Source organism: Lissotriton vulgaris, chromosome 10 (genome assembly GCF_964263255.1).
Source record: "Lissotriton vulgaris chromosome 10, aLisVul1.2, whole genome shotgun sequence".
Lineage (NCBI taxonomy): Eukaryota > Metazoa > Chordata > Amphibia > Caudata > Salamandridae > Lissotriton > Lissotriton vulgaris.
In genome coordinates, this window is record NC_141698.1 from 354,435,003 (window position 1) to 354,461,276 (window position 26,274).

Consider the following 26,274-nt stretch of genomic DNA (forward strand, 5'->3'; position numbering starts at 1 on the left):
GGTATTTAGAAACTGTGTTCTTCTAACTCTAGCCCTCTTTAAATAGGAGCCCAATGCTTTCAATGGTGCAGAGTACTTTCCCATTACACCTCCTACTTGCTGTGCAGACTTATTCCCAGATACCTCCCTAGTGTGTAATTGCAGATGTCTGGTCCTCCGGTGTAATCGTCATCCAGGGCGATTGATCAAGTGGTGCCATTACATCACAAAGCTACAGCAGGATGTCATCTCACATGAGGGCCAATCAGTTGCCTCTTCTAACTCTAGTCTTCTTTAAATAGGAGCACAATGCTTTTAATGGTTCAGTGTACTTTCCCATTACACCTCCTACTTGCTGTGCAGTCATATTTACAGGTAGTTACCTAGTGTGTAATTGCTGATGTCTGGTCCTCCGGTGTAATCGTCACCAAGGGCGATTGCTCAAGTGGTGCCATTACATCACAAAGCTACAGCAGGATATCATCTAACATGAGGGCCAATCAGTTGCCTAGTACGCAATAGGATACATGTATCATGGTATAGCAAAGGGAGCAATGTAGACAGGATGCCCAGCTGAAGACTAAGGTGGTGAGATGAAATGACCTAGGCCATTATTTGAAACGTATACATTTGTTTGAAGGAGTGGTTGATCATAACATTCTGGAGTTCTCTATAGGTTAGCTGATAGGGATGTGCTAAAATTAAGATGTTGGAATCTGTTATTCATAGTTTTTATTATTCCCACAAACTGTAGCGTAAACCTTCCTCCCTTAACATATCAGATCACTGAATTGCGATGGTGTACCATAACCTATAATAATTCCTGTGAGAAGGGCACACTATCTTGGCTGCCAAAGAGATCTTTCTATCGAAGTCTTCATATAGGTGCTAGAGTTGTGTAGAGAGTACCAGCAAAAGAGGTATAGGATGGAAAGAAGTCTGCTAGGTTGAAATCTAAATTGAGATTATAATTTTTAGTGAGCTTTAAATTGTCACAATATTAGACACGCCATAGTACTAATAATTGATGCTTTATAAAAATCTTTTTTTGGTAGTGTTGCATTTGGTTTTGAAATATTCAAGTTCTAAAAATTGACTAACAGTGGACTTTTCCATCTGCAGTTTATACTGAATGGCCAACAGAGGCAGTGTTGCAGAGGAATATTTCTCTGCTTGCTGAGAAAAAAAAAGAAAAGTCATTCCTCAGCCTTCTCCATGCCTCGATAAATATACTTGGTAAGTCAAACTCTCATTTAATAATTTTGCCATTAATAAAAATTTCATACCATCTGATGGCACTCAGTGCCTTTTAGTGGGGTCTTCCGCATTTATATAATCTTCAAAGACGGTAGCAATATGGGTAACGCTATGGCCATCATGATACTTTATCAAAGACTTTGGCTGTCTATGTGGCTGACAAAATCTTCTTTAGATACTTGTGCAGGAAATTTCTTCTCTGAGTTAATTACCATCTTTCAGGCTGGAATGAGGTTTCTTAGGTTAGAGCAATTGACTTACTTTCAGATGGAGGGAAGCTATTTAACCTGTTTCCCCGCTCTCTGCGAGTGGGACACTGATACTCAAGAAGGACTGGTATTTAGAAACTGTGTTCTTCTAACTCTAGCCCTCTTTAAATAGGAGCCCAATGCTTTCAATGGTGCAGAGTACTTTCCCATTACACCTCCTACTTGCTGTGCAGACTTATTCCCAGATACCTCCCTAGTGTGTAATTGCAGATGTCTGGTCCTCCGGTGTAATAGTCATCCAGGGCGATTGATCAAGTGGTGCCATTACATCACAAAGCTACAGCAGGATGTCATCTCACATGAGGGCCAATCAGTTGCCTCTTCTAACTCTAGTCTTCTTTAAATAGGAGCACAATGCTTTTAATGGTTTAGTGTACTTTCCCATTACACCTCCTACTTGCTGTGCAGTCATATTTACAGGTAGTTACCTAGTGTGTAATTGCTGATGTCTGGTCCTCCGGTGTAATCGTCACAAAGGGCGATTGCTCAAGTGGTGCCATTACATCACAAAGCTACAGCAGGATATCATCTAACATGAGGGCCAATCAGTTGCCTAGTACGCAATAGGATACATGTATCATGGTATAGCAAAGGGAGCAATGTAGACAGGATGCCCAGCTGAAGACTAAGGTGGTGAGATGAAATGACCTAGGCCATTATTTGAAACGTATACATTTGTTTGAAGGAGTGGTTGATCATAACATTCTGGAGTTCTCTATAGGTTAGCTGATAGGGATGTGCTAAAATTGAGATGTTGGAATCTGTTATTCATAGTTTTTATTATTCCCACAAACTGTAGCGTAAACCTTCCTCCCTTAACATATCAGATCACTGAATTGCGATGGTGTACCATAACCTATAATAATTCCTGTGAGAAGGGCACACTATCTTGGCTGCCAAAGAGATCTTTCTATCGAAGTCTTCATATAGGTGCTAGAGTTGTGTAGAGAGTACCAGCAAAAGAGGTATAGGATGGAAAGAAGTCCGCTAGGTTGAAATCTAAATTGAGATTATAATTTTTAGTGAGCTTTAAATTGTCACAATATTAGACACGCCATAGTACTAATAATTGATGCTTTATAAAAATCTTTTTTTGGTAGTGTTGCATTTTGTTTGGAAATATTCAAGTTCTAAAAATTGACTAACAGTGGACTTTTCCATCTGCAGTTTATACTGAATGGCCAACAGAGGCAGTGTTGCAGAGGAATATTTCTCTGCTTGCTGAGAAAAAAAAAGAAAAGTCATTCCTCAGCCTTCTCTATGCCTCGATAAATATACTTGGTAAGTCAAACTCTCATTTAATAATTTTGCCATTAATAAAAATTTCATACCATCTGATGGCACTCAGTGCCTTTTAGTGGGGTCTTCCGCATTTATATAATCTTCAAAGACGGTAGCAATATGGGTAACGCTATGGCCATCATGATACTTTATCAAAGACTTTGGCTGTCTATGTGGCTGACAAAATCTTCTTTAGATACTTGTGCAGGCAATTTCTTCTCTGAGTTAATTACCATCTTTCAGGCTGGAATGAGGTTTCTTAGGTTAGAGCAATTGACTTACTTTCAGATGGAGGGAAGCTATTTAACCTGTTTCCCTGCTCTCTGCGAGTGGGACACTGATACTCAAGATGGACTGGTATTTAGAAACTGTGTTCTTCTAACTCTAGCCCTCTTTAAATAGGAGCCCAATGCTTTCAATGGTGCAGAGTACTTTCCCATTACACCTCCTACTTGCTGTGCAGACTTATTCCCAGATACCTCCCTAGTGTGTAATTGCAGATGTCTGGTCCTCCGGTGTAATCGTCATCCAGGGCGATTGATCAAGTGGTGCCATTACATCACAAAGCTACAGCAGGATGTCATCTCACATGAGGGCCAATCAGTTGCCTCTTCTAACTCTAGTCTTCTTTAAATAGGAGCACAATGCTTTAAATGGTTCAGTGTACTTTCCCATTACACCTCCTACTTGCTGTGCAGTCATATTTACAGGTAGTTACCTAGTGTGTAATTGCTGTTGTCTGGTCCTCCGGTGTAATCGTCACCAAGGGCGATTGGTCAAGTGGTGCCATTACATCACAAAGCCACAGCAGGATATCATCTAACATGAGGGCCAATCAGTTGCCTAGTACGCAATAGGATACATGTATCATGGTATAGCAAAGGGAGCAATGTAGACAGGATGCCCAGCTGAAGACTAAGGTGGTGAGATGAAATGACCTAGGCCATTATTTGAAACGTATACATTTGTTTGAAGGAGTGGTTGATCATAACATTCTGGAGTTCTCTATAGGTTAGCTGATAGGGATGTGCTAAAATTAAGATGTTGGAATCTGTTATTCATAGTTTTTATTATTCCCACAAACTGTAGTGTAAACCTTCCTCCCTTAACATATCAGATCACTGAATTGCGATGGTGTACCATAACCTATAATAATTCCTGTGAGAAGGGCACACTATCTTGTCTGCCAAAGAGATCTTTCTATCGAAGTCCTCATATAGGTGCTAGAGTTGTGTAGAGAGTACCAGCAAATGAGGTATAGGATGGAAAGAAGTCTGCTAGGTTGAAATCTAAATTGAGATTATAATTTTTAGTGAGCTTTAAATTGTCACAATATTAGACACGCCATAGTACTAATAATTGATGCTTTATAAAAATCTTTTTTTGGTAGTGTTGCATTTGGTTTTGAAATATTAAAGTTCTAAAAATTGACTAACAGTGGACTTTTCCATCTGCAGTTTATACTGAATGGCCAACAGAGGCAGTGTTGCAGAGGAATATTTCTCTGCTTGCTGAGAAAAAAAAAGAAAAGTCATTCCTCAGCCTTCTCCATGCCTCGATAAATATACTTGGTAAGTCAAACTCTCATTTAATAATTTTGCCATTAATAAAAATTTCATACCATCTGATGGCACTCAGTGCCTTTTAGTGGGGTCTTCCGCATTTATATAATCTTCAAAGACGGTAGCAATATGGGTAACGCTATGGCCATCATGATAGTTTATCAAAGACTTTGGCTGTCTATGTGGCTGACAAAATCTTATTTAGATACTTGTGCAGGCAATTTCTCCTCTGAGTTCATTACCATCTTTCAGGCTGGAATGAGGTTTCTTAGGTTAGAGCAATTGACTTACTTTCAGATGGAGGGAAGCTATTTAACCTGTTTCCCTGCTCTCTGCGAGTGGGACACTGATACTCAAGATGGACTGGTATTTAGAAACTGTGCTCTTCTAACTCTAGCCCTCTTTAAATAGGAGCCCAATGCTTTCAATGGTGCAGAGTACTTTCCCATTACACCTCCTACTTGCTGTGCAGACTTATTCCCAGATACATCCCTAGTGTGTAATTGCTGATTTCTGGTCCTCCGGTGTAATCGTCATCCAGGGCGATTGATCAAGTGGTGCCATTACATCACAAAGCTACAGCAGGATGTCATCTCACATGAGGGCCAATCAGTTGCCTCTTCTAACTCTAGTCCTCTTTAAATAGGAGCACAATGCTTTTAATGGTTCAGTGTACTTTCCCATTACACCTCCTACTTGCTGTGCAGTCCTATTTACAGGTAGTTACCTAGTGTGTAATTGCTGATGTCTGGTCCTCCGGTGTAATCGTCACCAAGGGCGATTGGTCAAGTGGTGTCATTACATCACAAAGCTACAGCAGGATATCATCTAACATGAGGGCCAATCAGTTGCCTAGTACGCAATAGGATACATGTATCATGGTATAGCAAAGGGAGCAATGTAGACAGGATGCCCAGCTGAAGACTAAGGTGGTGAGATGAAATGACCTAGGCCATTATTTGAAACGTATACATTTGTTTGAAGGAGTGGTTGATCATAACATTCTGGAGTTCTCTATAGGTTAGCTGATGGGGATGTGCTAAAATTAAGATGTTGGAATCTGTTATTCATAGTTTTTATTATTCCCACAAACTGTAGTGTAAACCTTCCTCCCTTAACATATCAGATCACTGAATTGCGATGGTGTACCATAACCTATAATAATTCCTGTGAGAAGGGCACACTATCTTGTCTGCCAAAGAGATCTTTCTATCGAAGTCCTCATATAGGTGCTAGAGTTGTGTAGAGAGTACCAGCAAATGAGGTATAGGATGGAAAGAAGTCTGCTAGGTTGAAATCTAAATTGAGATTATAATTTTTAGTGAGCTTTAAATTGTCACAATATTAGACACGCCATAGTACTAATAATTGATGCTTTATAAAAATCTTTTTTTGGTAGTGTTGCATTTTGTTTGGAAATATTCAAGTTCTAAAAATTGACTAACAGTGGACTTTTCCATCTGCAGATTATACTGAATGGCCAACAGAGGTAGTGTTGCAGAGGAATATTTCTCTGCTTGCTGAGAAAAAAAAGAAAAGTCATTCCTCAGCCTTCTCCATGCCTCGATAAATATATAAATATACTTGGTAAGTCAAACTCTCATTTAATAATTTTGCCATTAATAAAAATTTCATACCATCTGATGGCTCTCAGTGCCTTTTAGTGGGGTCTTCCGCATTTATATAATCTTCAAAGACGGTAGCAATATGGGTAACGCTATGGCCATCATGATAGTTTATCAAAGACTTTGGCTGTCTATGTGGCTGACAAAATCTTCTTTAGATACTTGTGCAGGCAATTTCTTCTCTGAGTTAATTACCATCTTTCAGGCTGGAATGAGGTTTCTTAGGTTAGAGCAATTGACTTACTTTCAGATGGAGGGAAGCTATTTAACCTGTTTCCCTGCTCTCTGCGAGTGGGACACTGATACTCAAGATGGACTGGTATTTAGAAACTGTGTTCTTCTAACTCTAGCCCTCTTTAAATAGGAGCCCAATGCTTTCAATGGTGCAGAGTACTTTCCCATTACACCTCCTACTTGCTGTGCAGACTTATTCCCAGATACATCCCTAGTGTTTAATTGTAGATGTCTGGTCCTCCGGTGTAATCGTCATCCAGGGCGATTGATCAAGTGGTGCCATTACATCACAAAGCTACAGCAGGATGTCATCTCACATGAGGGCCAATCAGTTGCCTCTTCTAACTCTAGTCTTCTTTAAATAGGAGCACAATGCTTTTAATGGTTCAGTGTACTTTCCCATTACACCTCCTACTTGCTGTGCAGTCATATTTACAGGTAGTTACCTAGTGTGTAATTGCTGATGTCTGGTCCTCCGGTGTAATCGTCACCAAGGGCAATTGGTCAAGTGGTGCCATTACATCACAAAGCTACAGCAGGATATCATCTAACATGAGGGCCAATCAGTTGCCTAGTACGCAATAGGATACATGTATCATGGTATAGCAAAGGGAGCAATGTAGGCGGGATGCCCAGCTGAAGACTAAGGTGGTGAGATGAAATGACCTAGGCCATTATTTGAAACGTATACATTTGTTTGAAGGAGTGGTTGATCATAACATTCTGGAGTTCTCTATAGGTTAGCTGATAGGGATGTGCTAAAATTAAGATGTTGGAATCTTTTATTCATAGTTTTTATTATTCCCACAAACTGTAGTGTAAACCTTCCTCCCTTAACATATCAGATCACTGAATTGCGATGGTGTTACATAACCTATAATAATTCCTGTGAGAAGGGCACACCATCTTGTCTGCCAAAGAGATCTTTCTATCAAAGTCCTCATATAGGTGCTAGAGTTGTATAGAGAGTACCAGCAAATGAGGTATAGGATGGAAAGAAGTCTGCTAGGTTGAAATCTAGATTGAGATTATAATTTTTAGTGAGCTTTAAATTGTCACAATATTAGACACGCCATAGTACTAATAATTGATGCTTTATAAAAATCTTTTTTTGGTAGTGTTGCATTTGGTTTTGAAATATTCAAGTTCTAAAAATTGACTAACAGTGGACTTTTCCATCTGCAGTTTATACTGAATCGCCAACAGAGGCAGTGTTGCAGAGGAATATTTCTCTGCTTGCTGAGAAAAAAAAAAGAAAAGTCATTCCTCAGCCTTCTCCATGCCTCGATAAATATACTTGGTAAGTCAAACTCTCATTTAATAATTTTGCCATTAATAAAAATTTCATACCATCTGATGGCACTCAGTGCCTTTTAGTGGGGTCTTCCGCATTTATATAATCTTCAAAGACGGTAGCAATATGGGTAACGCTATGGCCATCATGATACTTTATCAAAGACTTTGGCTGTCTATGTGGCTGACAAAATCTTCTTTAGATACTTGTGCAGGCAATTTCTTCTCTGAGTTAATTACCATCTTTCAGGCTGGAATGAGGTTTCTTAGGTTAGAGCAATTGACTTACTTTCAGATGGAGGGAAGCTATTTAACCTGTTTCCCCGCTCTCTGCGAGTGGGACACTGATACTCAAGATGGACTGGTATTTAGAAACTGTGTTCTTCTAACTCTAGCCCTCTTTAAATAGGAGCCCAATGCGTTCAATGGTGCAGAGTACTTTCCCATTACACCTCCTACTTGCTGTGCAGACTTTTTCCCAGATACCTCCCTAGTGTGTAATTGCAGATGTCTGGTCCTCCGGTGTAATCGTCATCCAGGGCGATTGATCAAGTGGTGCCATTACATCACAAAGCTACAGCAGGATGTCATCTCACATGAGGGCCAACCAGTTGCCTCTTCTAACTCTAGTCTTCTTTAAATAGGAGCACAATGCTTTTAATGGTTCAGTGTACTTTCCCATTACACCTCCTACTTGCTGTGCAGTCATATTTACAGGTAGTTACCTAGTGTGTAATTGCTGTTGTCTGGTCCTCCGGTGTAATCGTCACCAAGGGCGATTGGTCAAGTGGTGCCATTACATCACAAAGCTACAGCAGGATATCATCTAACATGAGGGCCAATCAATTGCCTAGTACGCAATAGGATACATGTATCATGGTATAGCAAAAGGAGCAATGTAGACAGGATGCCCAGCTGAAGACTAAGGTGGTGAGATGAAATGACCTAGGCCATTATTTGAAACGTATACATTTGTTTGAAGGAGTGGTTGATCATAACATTCTGGAGTTCTCTATAGGTTAGCTGATAGGGATGTGCTAAAATTAAGATGTTGGAATCTGTTATTCATAGTTTTTATTATTCCCACAAACTGTAGCGTAAACCTTCCTCCCTTAACATATCAGATCACTGAATTGCGATGGTGTACCATAACCTATAATAATTCCTGTGAGAAGGGCACACTATCTTGGCTGCCAAAGAGATCTTTCTATCGAAGTCTTCATATAGGTGCTAGAGTTGTGTAGAGAGTACCAGCAAAAGAGGTATAGGATGGAAAGAAGTCTGCTAGGTTGAAATCTAAATTGAGATTATAATTTTTAGTGAGCTTTAAATTGTCACAATATTAGACACGCCATAGTACTAATAATTGATGCTTTATAAAAATCTTTTTTTGGTAGTGTTGCATTTGGTTTTGAAATATTCAAGTTCTAAAAATTGACTAACAGTGGACTTTTCCATCTGCAGTTTATACTGAATGGCCAACAGAGGCAGTGTTGCAGAGGAATATTTCTCTGCTTGCTGAGAAAAAAAAAGAAAAGTCATTCCTCAGCCTTCTCCATGCCTCGATAAATATACTTGGTAAGTCAAACTCTCATTTAATAATTTTGCCATTAATAAAAATGTCATACCATCTGATGGCACTCAGTGCCTTTTAGTTGGGTCTTCCGCATTTATATAATCTTCAAAGACGGTAGCAATATGGGTAACGCTATGGCCATCATGATACTTTATCAAAGACTTTGGCTGTCTATGTGGCTGACAAAATCTTCTTTAGATACTTGTGCAGGCAATTTCTTCTCTGAGTTAATTACCATCTTTCAGGCTGGAATGAGGTTTCTTAGGTTAGAGCAATTGACTTACTTTCAGATGGAGGGAAGCTATTTAACCTGTTTCCCCGCTCTCTGCGAGTGGGACACTGATACTCAAGATGGACTGGTATTTAGAAACTGTGTTCTTCTAACTCTAGCCCTCTTTAAATAGGAGCCCAATGCTTTCAATGGTGCAGAGTACTTTCCCATTACACCTCCTACTTGCTGTGCAGACTTATTCCCAGATACCTCCCTAGTGTGTAATTGCAGATGTCTGGTCCTCCGGTGTAATCGTCATCCAGGGCGATTGATCAAGTGGTGCCATTACATCACAAAGCTACAGCAGGATGTCATCTCACATGAGGGCCAATCAGTTGCCTCTTCTAACTCTAGTCTTCTTTAAATAGGAGCACAATGCTTTTAATGGTTCGGTGTACTTTCCCATTACACCTCCTACTTGCTGTGCAGTCATATTTACAGGTAGTTACCTAGTGTGTAATTGCTGATGTCTGGTCCTCCGGTGTAATCGTCACCAAGGGCGATTGCTCAAGTGGTGCCATTACATCACAAAGCTACAGCAGGATATCATCTAACATGAGGGCCAATCAGTTGCCTAGTACGCAATAGGATACATGTATCATGGTATAGCAAAGGGAGCAATGTAGACAGGATGCCCAGCTGAAGACTAAGGTGAAGAGATGAAATGACCTAGGCCATTATTTGAAACGTATACATTTGTTTGAAGGAGTGGTTGATCATAACATTCTGGAGTTCCCTATAGGTTAGCTGATAGGGATGTGCTAAAATTAAGATGTTGGAATCTGTTATTCATAGTTTTTATTATTCCCACAAACTGTAGCGTAAACCTTCCTCCCTTAACATATCAGATCACTGAATTGCGATGGTGTACCATAACCTATAATAATTCCTGTGAGAAGGGCACACTATCTTGGCTGCCAAAGAGATCTTTCTATCGAAGTCTTCATATAGGTGCTAGAGTTGTGTAGAGAGTACCAGCAAAAGAGGTATAGGATGGAAAGAAGTCTGCTAGGTTGAAATCTAAATTGAGATTATAATTTTTAGTGAGCTTTAAATTGTCACAATATTAGACACGCCATAGTACTAATAATTGATTCTTTATAAAAATCTTTTTTTGGTAGTGTTGCATTTGGTTTTGAAATATTCAAGTTCTAAAAATTGACTAACAGTGGACTTTTCCTTCTGCAGTTTATACTGAATGGCCAACAGAGGCAGTGTTGCAGAGGAATATTTCTCTGCTTGCTGAGAAAAAAAAAGAAAAGTCATTCCTCAGCCTTCTCCATGCCTCGATAAATATACTTGGTAAGTCAAACTCTCATTTAATAATTTTGCCATTAATAAAAATTTCATACCATCTGATGGCACTCAGTGCCTTTTAGTGGGGTCTTCCGCATTTATATAATCTTCAAAGACGGTAGCAATATGGGTAACGCTATGGCCATCATGATACTTTATCAAAGACTTTGGCTGTCTATGTGGCTGACAAAATCTTCTTTAGATACTTGTGCAGGCAATTTCTTCTCTGAGTTAATTACCATCTTTCAGGCTGGAATGAGGTTTCTTAGGTTAGAGCAATTGACTTACTTTCAGATGGAGGGAAGCTATTTAACCTGTTTCCCCGCTCTCTGCGAGTGGGACACTGATACTCAAGATGGACTGGTATTTAGAAACTGTGTTCTTCTAACTCTAGCCCTCTTTAAATAGGAGCCCAATGCTTTCAATGGTGCAGAGTACTTTCCCATTACACCTCCTACTTGCTGTGCAGACTTATTCCCAGATACCTCCCTAGTGTGTAATTGCAGATGTCTGGTCCTCCGGTGTAATCGTCATCTAGGGCGATTGATCAAGTGGTGCCATTACATCACAAAGCTACAGCAGGATGTCATCTCACATGAGGGCCAATCAGTTGCCTCTTCTAACTCTAGTCTTCTTTAAATAGGAGCACAATGCTTTTAATGGTTCAGTGTACTTTCCCATTACACCTCCTACTTGCTGTGCAGTCATATTTACAGGTAGTTAACTAGTGTGTAATTGCTGATGTCTGGTCCTCCGGTGTAATCGTCACCAAGGTCGATTGGTCAAGTGGTGCCATTACATCACAAAGCTACAGCAGGATATCATCTAACATGAGGGCCAATCAGTTGCCTAGTACGCAATAGGATACATGTATCATGGTATAGCAAAGGGAGCAATGTAGACAGGATGCCCAGCTGAAGACTAAGGTGAAGAGATGAAATGACCTAGGCCATTATTTGAAACGTATACATTTGTTTGAAGGAGTGGTTGATCATAACATTCTGGAGTTCCCTATAGGTTAGCTGATAGGGATGTGCTAAAATTAAGATGTTGGAATCTGTTATTCATAGTTTTTATTATTCCCACAAACTGTAGCGTAAACCTTCCTCCCTTAACATATCAGATCACTGAATTGCGATGGTGTACCATAACCTATAATAATTCCTGTGAGAAGGGCACACTATCTTGGCTGCCAAAGAGATCTTTCTATCGAAGTCTTCATATAGGTGCTAGAGTTGTGTAGAGAGTACCAGCAAAAGAGGTATAGGATGGAAAGAAGTCTGCTAGGTTGAAATCTAAATTGAGATTATAATTTTTAGTGAGCTTTAAATTGTCACAATATTAGACACGCCATAGTACTAATAATTGATGCTTTATAAAAATCTTTTTTTGGTAGTGTTGCATTTGGTTTTGAAATATTCAAGTTCTAAAAATTGACTAACAGTGGACTTTTCCATCTGCAGTTTATACTGAATGGCCAACAGAGGCAGTGTTGCAGAGGAATATTTCTCTGCTTGCTGAGAAAAAAAAAGAAAAGTCATTCCTCAGCCTTCTCCATGCCTCGATAAATATACTTGGTAAGTCAAACTCTCATTTAATAATTTTGCCATTAATAAAAATTTCATACCATCTGATGGCACTCAGTGCCTTTTAGTGGGGTCTTCCGCATTTATATAATCTTCAAAGACGGTAGCAATATGGGTAACGCTATGGCCATCATGATACTTTATCAAAGACTTTGGCTGTCTATGTGGCTGACAAAATCTTCTTTAGATACTTGTGCAGGCAATTTCTTCTCTGAGTTAATTACCATCTTTCAGGCTGGAATGAGGTTTCTTAGGTTAGAGCAATTGACTTACTTTCAGATGGAGGGAAGCTATTTAACCTGTTTCCCCGCTCTCTGCGAGTGGGACACTGATACTCAAGATGGACTGGTATTTAGAAACTGTGTTCTTCTAACTCTAGCCCTCTTTAAATAGGAGCCCAATGCTTTCAATGGTGCAGAGTACTTTCCCATTACACCTCCTACTTGCTGTGCAGACTTATTCCCAGATACCTCCCTAGTGTGTAATTGCAGATGTCTGGTCCTCCGGTGTAATCGTCATCCAGGGCGATTGATCAAGTGGTGCCATTACATCACAAAGCTACAGCAGGATGTCATCTCACATGAGGGCCAATCAGTTGCCTCTTCTAACTCTAGTCTTCTTTAAATAGGAGCACAATGCTTTTAATGGTTCGGTGTACTTTCCCATTACACCTCCTACTTGCTGTGCAGTCATATTTACAGGTAGTTACCTAGTGTGTAATTGCTGATGTCTGGTCCTCCGGTGTAATCGTCACCAAGGGCGATTGCTCAAGTGGTGCCATTACATCACAAAGCTACAGCAGGATATCATCTAACATGAGGGCCAATCAGTTGCCTAGTACGCAATAGGATACATGTATCATGGTATAGCAAAGGGAGCAATGTAGACAGGATGCCCAGCTGAAGACTAAGGTGAAGAGATGAAATGACCTAGGCCATTATTTGAAACGTATACATTTGTTTGAAGGAGTGGTTGATCATAACATTCTGGAGTTCCCTATAGGTTAGCTGATAGGGATGTGCTAAAATTAAGATGTTGGAATCTGTTATTCATAGTTTTTATTATTCCCACAAACTGTAGCGTAAACCTTCCTCCCTTAACATATCAGATCACTGAATTGCGATGGTGTACCATAACCTATAATAATTCCTGTGAGAAGGGCACACTATCTTGGCTGCCAAAGAGATCTTTCTATCGAAGTCTTCATATAGGTGCTAGAGTTGTGTAGAGAGTACCAGCAAAAGAGGTATAGGATGGAAAGAAGTCTGCTAGGTTGAAATCTAAATTGAGATTATAATTTTTAGTGAGCTTTAAATTGTCACAATATTAGACACGCCATAGTACTAATAATTGATTCTTTATAAAAATCTTTTTTTGGTAGTGTTGCATTTGGTTTTGAAATATTCAAGTTCTAAAAATTGACTAACAGTGGACTTTTCCATCTGCAGTTTATACTGAATGGCCAACAGAGGCAGTGTTGCAGAGGAATATTTCTCTGCTTGCTGAGAAAAAAAAAGAAAAGTCATTCCTCAGCCTTCTCCATGCCTCGATAAATATACTTGGTAAGTCAAACTCTCATTTAATAATTTTGCCATTAATAAAAATTTCATACCATCTGATGGCACTCAGTGCCTTTTAGTGGGGTCTTCCGCATTTATATAATCTTCAAAGACGGTAGCAATATGGGTAACGCTATGGCCATCATGATACTTTATCAAAGACTTTGGCTGTCTATGTGGCTGACAAAATCTTCTTTAGATACTTGTGCAGGCAATTTCTTCTCTGAGTTAATTACCATCTTTCAGGCTGGAATGAGGTTTCTTAGGTTAGAGCAATTGACTTACTTTCAGATGGAGGGAAGCTATTTAACCTGTTTCCCCGCTCTCTGCGAGTGGGACACTGATACTCAAGATGGACTGGTATTTAGAAACTGTGTTCTTCTAACTCTAGCCCTCTTTAAATAGGAGCCCAATGCTTTCAATGGTGCAGAGTACTTTCCCATTACACCTCCTACTTGCTGTGCAGACTTATTCCCAGATACCTCCCTAGTGTGTAATTGCAGATGTCTGGTCCTCCGGTGTAATCGTCATCTAGGGCGATTGATCAAGTGGTGCCATTACATCACAAAGCTACAGCAGGATGTCATCTCACATGAGGGCCAATCAGTTGCCTCTTCTAACTCTAGTCTTCTTTAAATAGGAGCACAATGCTTTTAATGGTTCAGTGTACTTTCCCATTACACCTCCTACTTGCTGTGCAGTCATATTTACAGGTAGTTAACTAGTGTGTAATTGCTGATGTCTGGTCCTCCGGTGTAATCGTCACCAAGGTCGATTGGTCAAGTGGTGCCATTACATCACAAAGCTACAGCAGGATATCATCTAACATGAGGGCCAATCAGTTGCCTAGTACGCAATAGGATACATGTATCATGGTATAGCAAAGGGAGCAATGTAGACAGGATGCCCAGCTGAAGACTAAGGTGAAGAGATGAAATGACCTAGGCCATTATTTGAAACGTATACATTTGTTTGAAGGAGTGGTTGATCATAACATTCTGGAGTTCCCTATAGGTTAGCTGATAGGGATGTGCTAAAATTAAGATGTTGGAATCTGTTATTCATAGTTTTTATTATTCCCACAAACTGTAGCGTAAACCTTCCTCCCTTAACATATCAGATCACTGAATTGCGATGGTGTACCATAACCTATAATAATTCCTGTGAGAAGGGCACACTATCTTGGCTGCCAAAGAGATCTTTCTATCGAAGTCTTCATATAGGTGCTAGAGTTGTGTAGAGAGTACCAGCAAAAGAGGTATAGGATGGAAAGAAGTCTGCTAGGTTGAAATCTAAATTGAGATTATAATTTTTAGTGAGCTTTAAATTGTCACAATATTAGACACGCCATAGTACTAATAATTGATGCTTTATAAAAATCTTTTTTTGGTAGTGTTGCATTTGGTTTTGAAATATTCAAGTTCTAAAAATTGACTAACAGTGGACTTTTCCATCTGCAGTTTATACTGAATGGCCAACAGAGGCAGTGTTGCAGAGGAATATTTCTCTGCTTGCTGAGAAAAAAAAAGAAAAGTCATTCCTCAGCCTTCTCCATGCCTCGATAAATATACTTGGTAAGTCAAACTCTCATTTAATAATTTTGCCATTAATAAAAATTTCATACCATCTGATGGCACTCAGTGCCTTTTAGTGGGGTCTTCCGCATTTATATAATCTTCAAAGACGGTAGCAATATGGGTAACGCTATGGCCATCATGATACTTTATCAAAGACTTTGGCTGTCTATGTGGCTGACAAAATCTTCTTTAGATACTTGTGCAGGCAATTTCTTCTCTGAGTTAATTACCATCTTTCAGGCTGGAATGAGGTTTCTTAGGTTAGAGCAATTGACTTACTTTCAGATGGAGGGAAGCTATTTAACCTGTTTCCCCGCTCTCTGCGAGTGGGACACTGATACTCAAGATGGACTGGTATTTAGAAACTGTGTTCTTCTAACTCTAGCCCTCTTTAAATAGGAGCCCAATGCTTTCAATGGTGCAGAGTACTTTCCCATTACACCTCCTACTTGCTGTGCAGACTTATTCCCAGATACCTCCCTAGTGTGTAATTGCAGATGTCTGGTCCTCCGGTGTAATCGTCATCCAGGGCGATTGATCAAGTGGTGCCATTACATCACAAAGCTACAGCAGGATGTCATCTCACATGAGGGCCAATCAGTTGCCTCTTCTAACTCTAGTCTTCTTTAAATAGGAGCACAATGCTTTTAATGGTTCAGTGTACTTTCCCATTACACCTCCTACTTGCTGTGCAGTCATATTTACAGGTAGTTACCTAGTGTGTAATTGCTGATGTCTGGTCCTCCGGTGTAATCGTCACCAAGGGCGATTGCTCAAGTGGTGCCATTACATCACAAAGCTACAGCAGGATATCATCTAACATGAGGGCCAATCAGTTGCCTAGTACGCAATAGGATACATGTATCATGGTATAGCAAAGGGAGCAATGTAGACAGGATGCCCAGCTGAAGACTAAGGTGGTGAGATGAAATGACCTAGGCCATTATTTGAAACGTATACATTTGTTTGAAGGAGTGGTTGATCATAACATTCTGGAGTTCTCTATAGGTTAGCTGATAGGGATGTGCTAAAATTAAGATGTTGGAATCTGTTATTCATAGTTTTTATTATTCCCACAAACTGTAGCGTAAACCTTCCTCCCTTAACATATCAGATCACTGAATTGCGATGGTGTACCATAACCTATAATAATTCCTGTGAGAAGGGCACACTATCTTGGCTGCCAAAGAGATCTTTCTATCGAAGTCTTCATATAGGTGCTAGAGTTGTGTAGAGAGTACCAGCAAAAGAGGTATAGGATGGAAAGAAGTCTGCTAGGTTGAAATCTAAATTGAGATTATAATTTTTAGTGAGCTTTAAATTGTCACAATATTAGACACGCCATAGTACTAATAATTGATGCTTTATAAAAATCTTTTTTTGGTAGTGTTGCATTTGGTTTTGAAATATTCAAGTTCTAAAAATTGACTAACAGTGGACTTTTCCATCTGCAGTTTATACTGAATGGCCAACAGAGGCAGTGTTGCAGAGGAATATTTCTCTGCTTGCTGAGAAAAAAAAAGAAAAGTCATTCCTCAGCCTTCTCCATGCCTCGATAAATATACTTGGTAAGTCAAACTCTCATTTAATAATTTTGCCATTAATAAAAATTTCATACCATCTGATGGCACTCAGTGCCTTTTAGTGGGGTCTTCCGCATTTATATAATCTTCAAAGACGGTAGCAATATGGGTAACGCTATGGCCATCATGATACTTTATCAAAGACTTTGGCTGTCTATGTGGCTGACAAAATCTTCTTTAGATACTTGTGCAGGAAATTTCTTCTCTGAGTTAATTACCATCTTTCAGGCTGGAATGAGGTTTCTTAGGTTAGAGCAATTGACTTACTTTCAGATGGAGGGAAGCTATTTAACCTGTTTCCCCGCTCTCTGCGAGTGGGACACTGATACTCAAGAAGGACTGGTATTTAGAAACTGTGTTCTTCTAACTCTAGCCCTCTTTAAATAGGAGCCCAATGCTTTCAATGGTGCAGAGTACTTTCCCATTACACCTCCTACTTGCTGTGCAGACTTATTCCCAGATACATCCCTAGTGTGTAATTGCTGATGTCTGGTCCTCCGGTGTAATCGTCATCCAGGGCGATTGATCAAGTGGTGCCATTACATCACAAAGCTACAGCAGGATGTCATCTCACATGAGGGCCAATCAGTTGCCTCTTCTAACTCTAGTCCTCTTTAAATAGGAGCACAATGCTTTTAATGGTTCAGTGTACTTTCCCATTACACCTCCTACTTGCTGTGCAGTCCTATTTACAGGTAGTTACCTAGTGTGTAATTGCTGATGTCTGGTCCTCCGGTGTAATCGTCACCAAGGGCGATTGGTCAAGTGGTGTCATTACATCACAAAGCTACAGCAGGATATCATCTAACATGAGGGCCAATCAGTTGCCTAGTACGCAATAGGATACATGTATCATGGTATAGCAAAGGGAGCAATGTAGACAGGATGCCCAGCTGAAGACTAAGGTGGTGAGATGAAATGACCTAGGCCATTATTTGAAACGTATACATTTGTTTGAAGGAGTGGTTGATCATAACATTCTGGAGTTCTCTATAGGTTAGCTGATGGGGATGTGCTAAAATTAAGATGTTGGAATCTGTTATTCATAGTTTTTATTATTCCCACAAACTGTAGTGTAAACCTTCCTCCCTTAACATATCAGATCACTGAATTGCGATGGTGTACCATAACCTATAATAATTCCTGTGAGAAGGGCACACTATCTTGTCTGCCAAAGAGATCTTTCTATCGAAGTCCTCATATAGGTGCTAGAGTTGTGTAGAGAGTACCAGCAAATGAGGTATAGGATGGAAAGAAGTCTGCTAGGTTGAAATCTAAATTGAGATTATAATTTTTAGTGAGCTTTAAATTGTCACAATATTAGACACGCCATAGTACTAATAATTGATGCTTTATAAAAATCTTTTTTTGGTAGTGTTGCATTTTGTTTGGAAATATTCAAGTTCTAAAAATTGACTAACAGTGGACTTTTCCATCTGCAGATTATACTGAATGGCCAACAGAGGTAGTGTTGCAGAGGAATATTTCTCTGCTTGCTGAGAAAAAAAAAGAAAAGTCATTCCTCAGCCTTCTCCATGCCTCGATAAATATACTTGGTAAGTCAAACTCTCATTTAATAATTTTGCCATTAATAAAAATTTCATACCATCTGATGGCTCTCAGTGCCTTTTAGTGGGGTCTTCCGCATTTATATAATCTTCAAAGACGGTAGCAATATGGGTAACGCTATGGCCATCATGATAGTTTATCAAAGACTTTGGCTGTCTATGTGGCTGACAAAATCTTCTTTAGATACTTGTGCAGGCAATTTCTTCTCTGAGTTAATTACCATCTTTCAGGCTGGAATGAGGTTTCTTAGGTTAGAGCAATTGACTTACTTTCAGATGGAGGGAAGCTATTTAACCTGTTTCCCTGCTCTCTGCGAGTGGGACACTGATACTCAAGATGGACTGGTATTTAGAAACTGTGTTCTTCTAACTCTAGCCCTCTTTAAATAGGAGCCCAATGCTTTCAATGGTGCAGAGTACTTTCCCATTACACCTCCTACTTGCTGTGCAGACTTATTCCCAGATACATCCCTAGTGTTTAATTGTAGATGTCTGGTCCTCCGGTGTAATCGTCATCCAGGGCGATTGATCAAGTGGTGCCATTACATCACAAAGCTACAGCAGGATGTCATCTCACATGAGGGCCAATCAGTTGCCTCTTCTAACTCTAGTCTTCTTTAAATAGGAGCACAATGCTTTTAATGGTTCAGTGTACTTTCCCATTACACCTCCTACTTGCTGTGCAGTCATATTTACAGGTAGTTACCTAGTGTGTAATTGCTGATGTCTGGTCCTCCGGTGTAATCGTCACCAAGGGCAATTGGTCAAGTGGTGCCATTACATCACAAAGCTACAGCAGGATATCATCTAACATGAGGGCCAATCAGTTGCCTAGTAGGCAATAGGATACATGTATCATGGTATAGCAAAGGGAGCAATGTAGGCGGGATGCCCAGCTGAAGACTAAGGTGGTGAGATGAAATGACCTAGGCCATTATTTGAAACGTATACATTTGTTTGAAGGAGTGGTTGATCATAACATTCTGGAGTTCTCTATAGGTTAGCTGATAGGGATGTGCTAAAATTAAGATGTTGGAATCTTTTATTCATAGTTTTTATTATTCCCACAAACTGTAGTGTAAACCTTCCTCCCTTAACATATCAGATCACTGAATTGCGATGGTGTTACATAACCTATAATAATTCCTGTGAGAAGGGCACACCATCTTGTCTGCCAAAGAGATCTTTCTATCAAAGTCCTCATATAGGTGCTAGAGTTGTATAGAGAGTACCAGCAAATGAGGTATAGGATGGAAAGAAGTCTGCTAGGTTGAAATCTAGATTGAGATTATAATTTTTAGTGAGCTTTAAATTGTCACAATATTAGACACGCCATAGTACTAATAATTGATGCTTTATAAAAATCTTTTTTTGGTAGTGTTGCATTTGGTTTTGAAATATTCAAGTTCTAAAAATTGACTAACAGTGGACTTTTCCATCTGCAGTTTATACTGAATCGCCAACAGAGGCAGTGTTGCAGAGGAATATTTCTCTGCTTGCTGAGAAAAAAAAAAGAAAAGTCATTCCTCAGCCTTCTCCATGCCTCGATAAATATACTTGGTAAGTCAAACTCTCATTTAATAATTTTGCCATTAATAAAAATTTCATACCATCTGATGGCACTCAGTGCCTTTTAGTGGGGTCTTCCGCATTTATATAATCTTCAAAGACGGTAGCAATATGGGTAACGCTATGGCCATCATGATACTTTATCAAAGACTTTGGCTGTCTATGTGGCTGACAAAATCTTCTTTAGATACTTGTGCAGGCAATTTCTTCTCTGAGTTAATTACCATCTTTCAGGCTGGAATGAGGTTTCTTAGGTTAGAGCAATTGACTTACTTTCAGATGGAGGGAAGCTATTTAACCTGTTTCCCCGCTCTCTGCGAGTGGGACACTGATACTCAAGATGGACTGGTATTTAGAAACTGTGTTCTTCTAACTCTAGCCCTCTTTAAATAGGAGCCCAATGCGTTCAATGGTGCAGAGTACTTTCCCATTACACCTCCTACTTGCTGTGCAGACTTTTTCCCAGATACCTCCCTAGTGTGTAATTGCAGATGTCTGGTCCTCCGGTGTAATCGTCATCCAGGGCGATTGATCAAGTGGTGCCATTACATCACAAAGCTACAGCAGGATGTCATCTCACATGAGGGCCAACCAGTTGCCTCTTCTAACTCTAGTCTTCTTTAAATAGGAGCACAATGCTTTTAATGGTTCAGTGTACTTTCCCATTACACCTCCTACTTGCTGTGCAGTCATATTTACAGGTAGTTACCTAGTGTGTAATTGCTGTTGTCTGGTCCTCCGGTGTAATCGTCACCAAGGGCGATTGGTCAAGTGGTGCCATTACATCACAAAGCTACAGCAGGATATCATCTAACATGAGGGCCAATCAATTGCCTAGTACGCAATAGGATACATGTATCATGGTATAGCAAAAGGAGCAATGTAGACAGGATGCCCAGCTGAAGACTAAGGTGGTGAGATGAAATGACCTAGGCCATTATTTGAAACGTATACATTTGTTTGAAGGAGTGGTTGATCATAACATTCTGGAGTTCTCTATAGGTTAGCTGATAGGGATGTGCTAAAATTAAGATGTTGGAATCTGTTATTCATAGTTTTTATTATTCCCACAAACTGTAGTGTAAACCTTCCTCCCTTAACATATCAGATCACTGAATTGCGATGGTGTACCATAACCTATAATAATTCCTGTGAGAAGGGCACACCATCTTGTCTGCCAAAGAGATCTTTCTATCAAAGTCCTCATATAGGTGCTAGAGTTGTATAGAGAGTACCAGCAAATGAGGTATAGGATGGAAAGAAGTCTGCTAGGTTGAAATCTAAATTGAGATTATAATTTTTAGTGAGCTTTAAATTGTCACAATATTAGACACGCCATAGTACTAATAATTGATGCTTTTTAAAAATCTTTTTTTGGTAGGGTTGCATTTTGTTTGGAAATATTCAAGTTCTAAAAATTGACTAACAGTGGACTTTTCCATCTGCAGATTATACTGAATGGCCAACAGAGGCAGTGTTGCAGAGGAATATTTCTCTGCTTGCTGAGAAAAAAAAAGAAAAGTCATTCCTCAGCCTTCTCCATGCCTCGATAAATATACTTGGTAAGTCAAACTCTCATTTAATAATTTTGCCATTAATAAAAATGTCATACCATCTGATGGCACTCAGTGCCTTTTAGTGGGGTCTTCCGCATTTATATAATCTTCAAAGACGGTAGCAATATGGGTAACGCTATGGCCATCATGATACTTTATCAAAGACTTTGGCTGTCTATGTGGCTGACAAAATCTTCTTTAGATACTTGTGCAGGCATTTTCTTCTCTGAGTTAATTACCATCTTTCAGGCTGGAATGAGGTTTCTTAGGTTAGAGCAATTGACTTACTTTCAGATGGAGGGAAGCTATTTAACCTGTTTCCCTGCTCTCTGCGAGTGGGACACTGATACTCAAGATGGACTGGTATTTAGAAACGGTGTTCTTCTAACTCTAGCCCTCTTTAAATAGGAGCCCAATGCTTTCAATGGTGCAGAGTACTTTCCCATTACACCTCCTACTTGCTGTGCAGACTTATTCCCAGATACCTCCCTAGTGTGTAATTGCAGATGTCTGGTCCTCCGGTGTAATCGTCATCCAGGGCGATTGATCAAGTGGTGCCATTACATCACAAAGCTACAGCAGGATGTCATCTCACATGAGGGCCAACCAGTTGCCTCTTCTAACTCTAGTCTTCTTTAAATAGGAGCACAATGCTTTTAATGGTTCAGTGTACTTTCCCATTACACCTCCTACTTGCTGTGCAGTCATATTTACAGGTAGTTACCTAGTGTGTAATTGCTGTTGTCTGGTCCTCCGGTGTAATCGTCACCAAGGGCGATTGGTCAAGTGGTGCCATTACATCACAAAGCTACAGCAGGATATCATCTAACATGAGGGCCAATCAATTGCCTAGTACGCAATAGGATACATGTATCATGGTATAGCAAAAGGAGCAATGTAGACAGGATGCCCAGCTGAAGACTAAGGTGGTGAGATGAAATGACCTAGGCCATTATTTGAAACGTATACATTTGTTTGAAGGAGTGGTTGATTATAACATTCTTGAGTTCTCTATAGGTTAGCTGATAGGGATGTGCTAAAATTAAGATGTTGGAATCTGTTATTCATAGTTTTTATTATTCCCACAAACTGTAGTGTAAACCTTCCTCCCTTAACATATCAGATCACTGAATTGCGATGGTGTACCATAACCTATAATAATTCCTGTGAGAAGGGCACACCATCTTGTCTGCCAAAGAGATCTTTCTATCAAAGTCCTCATATAGGTGCTAGAGTTGTGTAGAGAGTACCAGCAAATGAGGTATAGGATGGAAAGAAGTCTGCTAGGTTGAAATCTAAATTGAGATTATAATTTTTAGTGAGCTTTAAATTGTCACAATATTAGACACGCCATAGTACTAATAATTGATGCATTATAAAAATCTTTTTTTGGTAGTGTTGCGTTTGGTTTTGAAATATTCAAGTTCTAAAAATTGACTAACAGTGGACTTTTCCATCTGCAGATTACACTGAATGGCCAACAGAGGCAGTGTAGCAGAGGAATATTTCTCTGCTTGCTGAGAAAAAAAAAGAAAAGTCATTCCTCAGCCTTCTCCATGCCTCGATAAATATACTTGGTTAGTCAAACTCTCATTTAATAATTTTGCCATTAATAAAAATTTCATACCATCTGATGGCTCTCAGTGCCTTTTAGTGGGGTCTTCCACATTTATATAATCTTCAAAGACGGTAGCAATATGGGTAACGCTATGGCCATCATGATACTTTATCAAAGACTTTGGCTGTCTATGTGGCTGACAAAATCTTCTTTAGATACTTGTGCAGGCAATTTCTTCTCTGAGTTAATTACCATCTTTCAGGCTGGAATGAGGTTTCTTAGGTTAGAGCAATTGACTTACTTTCAGATGGAGGGAAGCTATTTAACCTGTTTCCCTGCTCTCTGCGAGTGGGACACTGATACTCAAGATGGACTGGTATTTAGAAACTGTGTTCTTCTAACTCTAGCCCTCTTTAAATAGGAGCCCAATGCTTTCAATGGTGCAGAGTACTTTCCCATTACACCTCCTACTTGCTGTGCAGACTTATTCCCAGATACATCCCTAGTGTTTAATTGTAGATGTCTGGTCCTCCGGTGTAATCGTCATCCAGGGCGATTGATCAAGTGGTGCCATTACATCACAAAGCTACAGCAGGATGTCATCTCACATGAGGGCCAATCAGTTGCCTCTTCTAACTCTAGTCTTCTTTAAATAGGAGCACAATGCTCTTAATGGTTCAGTGTACTTTCCCATTACACCTCCTACTTGCTGTTTAGTCATATTTACAGGTAGTTACCTAGTGTGTAATTGCTGATGTCTGGTCCTCCGGTGTAATCGTCACCAAGGGCGATTGGTCAAGTGGTGCCATTACATCACAAAGCTACAGCAGGATATCATCTAACATGAGGGCCAATCAGTTGCCTAGTACGCAATAGGATACATGTATCATGGTATAGCAAAGGGAGCAATGTAGGCAGGATGCCCAGCTGAAGACTAAGGTGGTGAGATGAAATGACCTAGGCCATTATTTGAAACGTATACATTTGTTTGAAGGAGTGGTTGATCATAACATTCTGGAGTTCTCTATAGGTTAGCTGATAGGGATGTGCTAAAATTAAGATGTTGGAATCTTTTATTCATAGTTTTTATTATTCCCACAAACTGTAGTGTAAACCTTCCTCCCTTAACATATCAGATCACTGAATTGCGATGGTGTACCATAACCTATAATAATTCCTGTGAGAAGGGCACACTATCTTGTCTGCCAAAGAGATCTTTCTATCGAAGTCCTCATATAGGTGCTAGAGTTGTGTAGAGAGTACCAGCAAATGAGGTATAGGATGGAAAGAAGTCTGCTAGGTTGAAATCTAAATTGAGATTATAATTTTTAGTGAGCTTTAAATTGTCACAATATTAGACACGCCATAGTACTAATAATTGATGCTTTATAAAAATCTTTTTTTGGTAGTGTTGCATTTGGTTTTGAAATATTCAAGTTCTAAAAATTGACTAACAGTGGACTTTTCCATCTGCAGTTTATACTGAATGGCCAACAGAGGCAGTGTTGCAGAGGAATATTTCTCTGCTTGCTGAGAAAAAAAAAGAAAAGTCATTCCTCAGCCTTCTCCATGCCTCGATAAATATACTTGGTAAGTCAAACTCTCATTTAATAATTTTGCCATTAATAAAAATTTCATACCATCTGATGGCACTCAGTGCCTTTTAGTGGGGTCTTCCGCATTTATATAATCTTCAAAGACGGTAGCAATATGGGTAACGCTATGGCCATCATGATACTTTATCAAAGACTTTGGCTGTCTATGTGGCTGACAAAATCTTCTTTAGATACTTGTGCAGGCATTTTCTTCTCTGAGTTAATTACCATCTTTCAGGCTGGAATGAGGTTTCTTAGGTTAGAGCAATTGACTTACTTTCAGATGGAGGGAAGCTATTTAACCTGTTTCCCTGCTCTCTGCGAGTGGGACACTGATACTCAAGATGGACTGGTATTTAGAAACTGTGTTCTTCTAACTCTAGCCCTCTTTACATAGGAGCCCAATGCTTTCAATGGTGCAGAGTACTTTCCCATTACACCTCCTACTTGCTGTGCAGACTTATTCCCAGATACCTCCCTAGTGTGTAATTGCAGATGTCTGGTCCTCCGGTGTAATCGTCATCCAGGGCGATTGATCAAGTGGTGCCATTACATCACAAAGCTACAGCAGGATGTCATCTCACATGAGGGCCAATCAGTTGCCTCTTCTAACTCTAGTCTTCTTTAAATAGGAGCACAATGCTTTTAATGGTTCAGTGTACTTTCCCATTACACCTCCTACTTGCTGTGCAGTCATATTTACAGGTAGTTACCTAGTGTGTAATTGCTGTTGTCTGGTCCTCCGGTGTAATCGTCACCAAGGGCGATTGGTCAAGTGGTGCCATTACATCACAAAGCTACAGCAGGATATCATCTAACATGAGGGCCAATCAATTGCCTAGTACGCAATAGGATACATGTATCATGGTATAGCAAAAGGAGCAATGTAGACAGGATGCCCAGCTGAAGACTAAGGTGGTGAGATGAAATGACCTAGGCCATTATTTGAAACGTATACATTTGTTTGAAGGAGTGGTTGATTATAACATTCTTGAGTTCTCTATAGGTTAGCTGATAGGGATGTGCTAAAATTAAGATGTTGGAATCTGTTATTCATAGTTTTTATTATTCCCACAAACTGTAGTGTAAACCTTCCTCCCTTAACATATCAGATCACTGAATTGCGATGGTGTACCATAACCTATAATAATTCCTGTGAGAAGGGCACACCATCTTGTCTGCCAAAGAGATCTTTCTATCAAAGTCCTCATATAGGTGCTAGAGTTGTGTAGAGAGTACCAGCAAATGAGGTATAGGATGGAAAGAAGTCTGCTAGGTTGAAATCTAAATTGAGATTATAATTTTTAGTGAGCTTTAAATTGTCACAATATTAGACACGCCATAGTACTAATAATTGATGCATTATAAAAATCTTTTTTTGGTAGTGTTGCGTTTGGTTTTGAAATATTCAAGTTCTAAAAATTGACTAACAGTGGACTTTTCCATCTGCAGATTACACTGAATGGCCAACAGAGGCAGT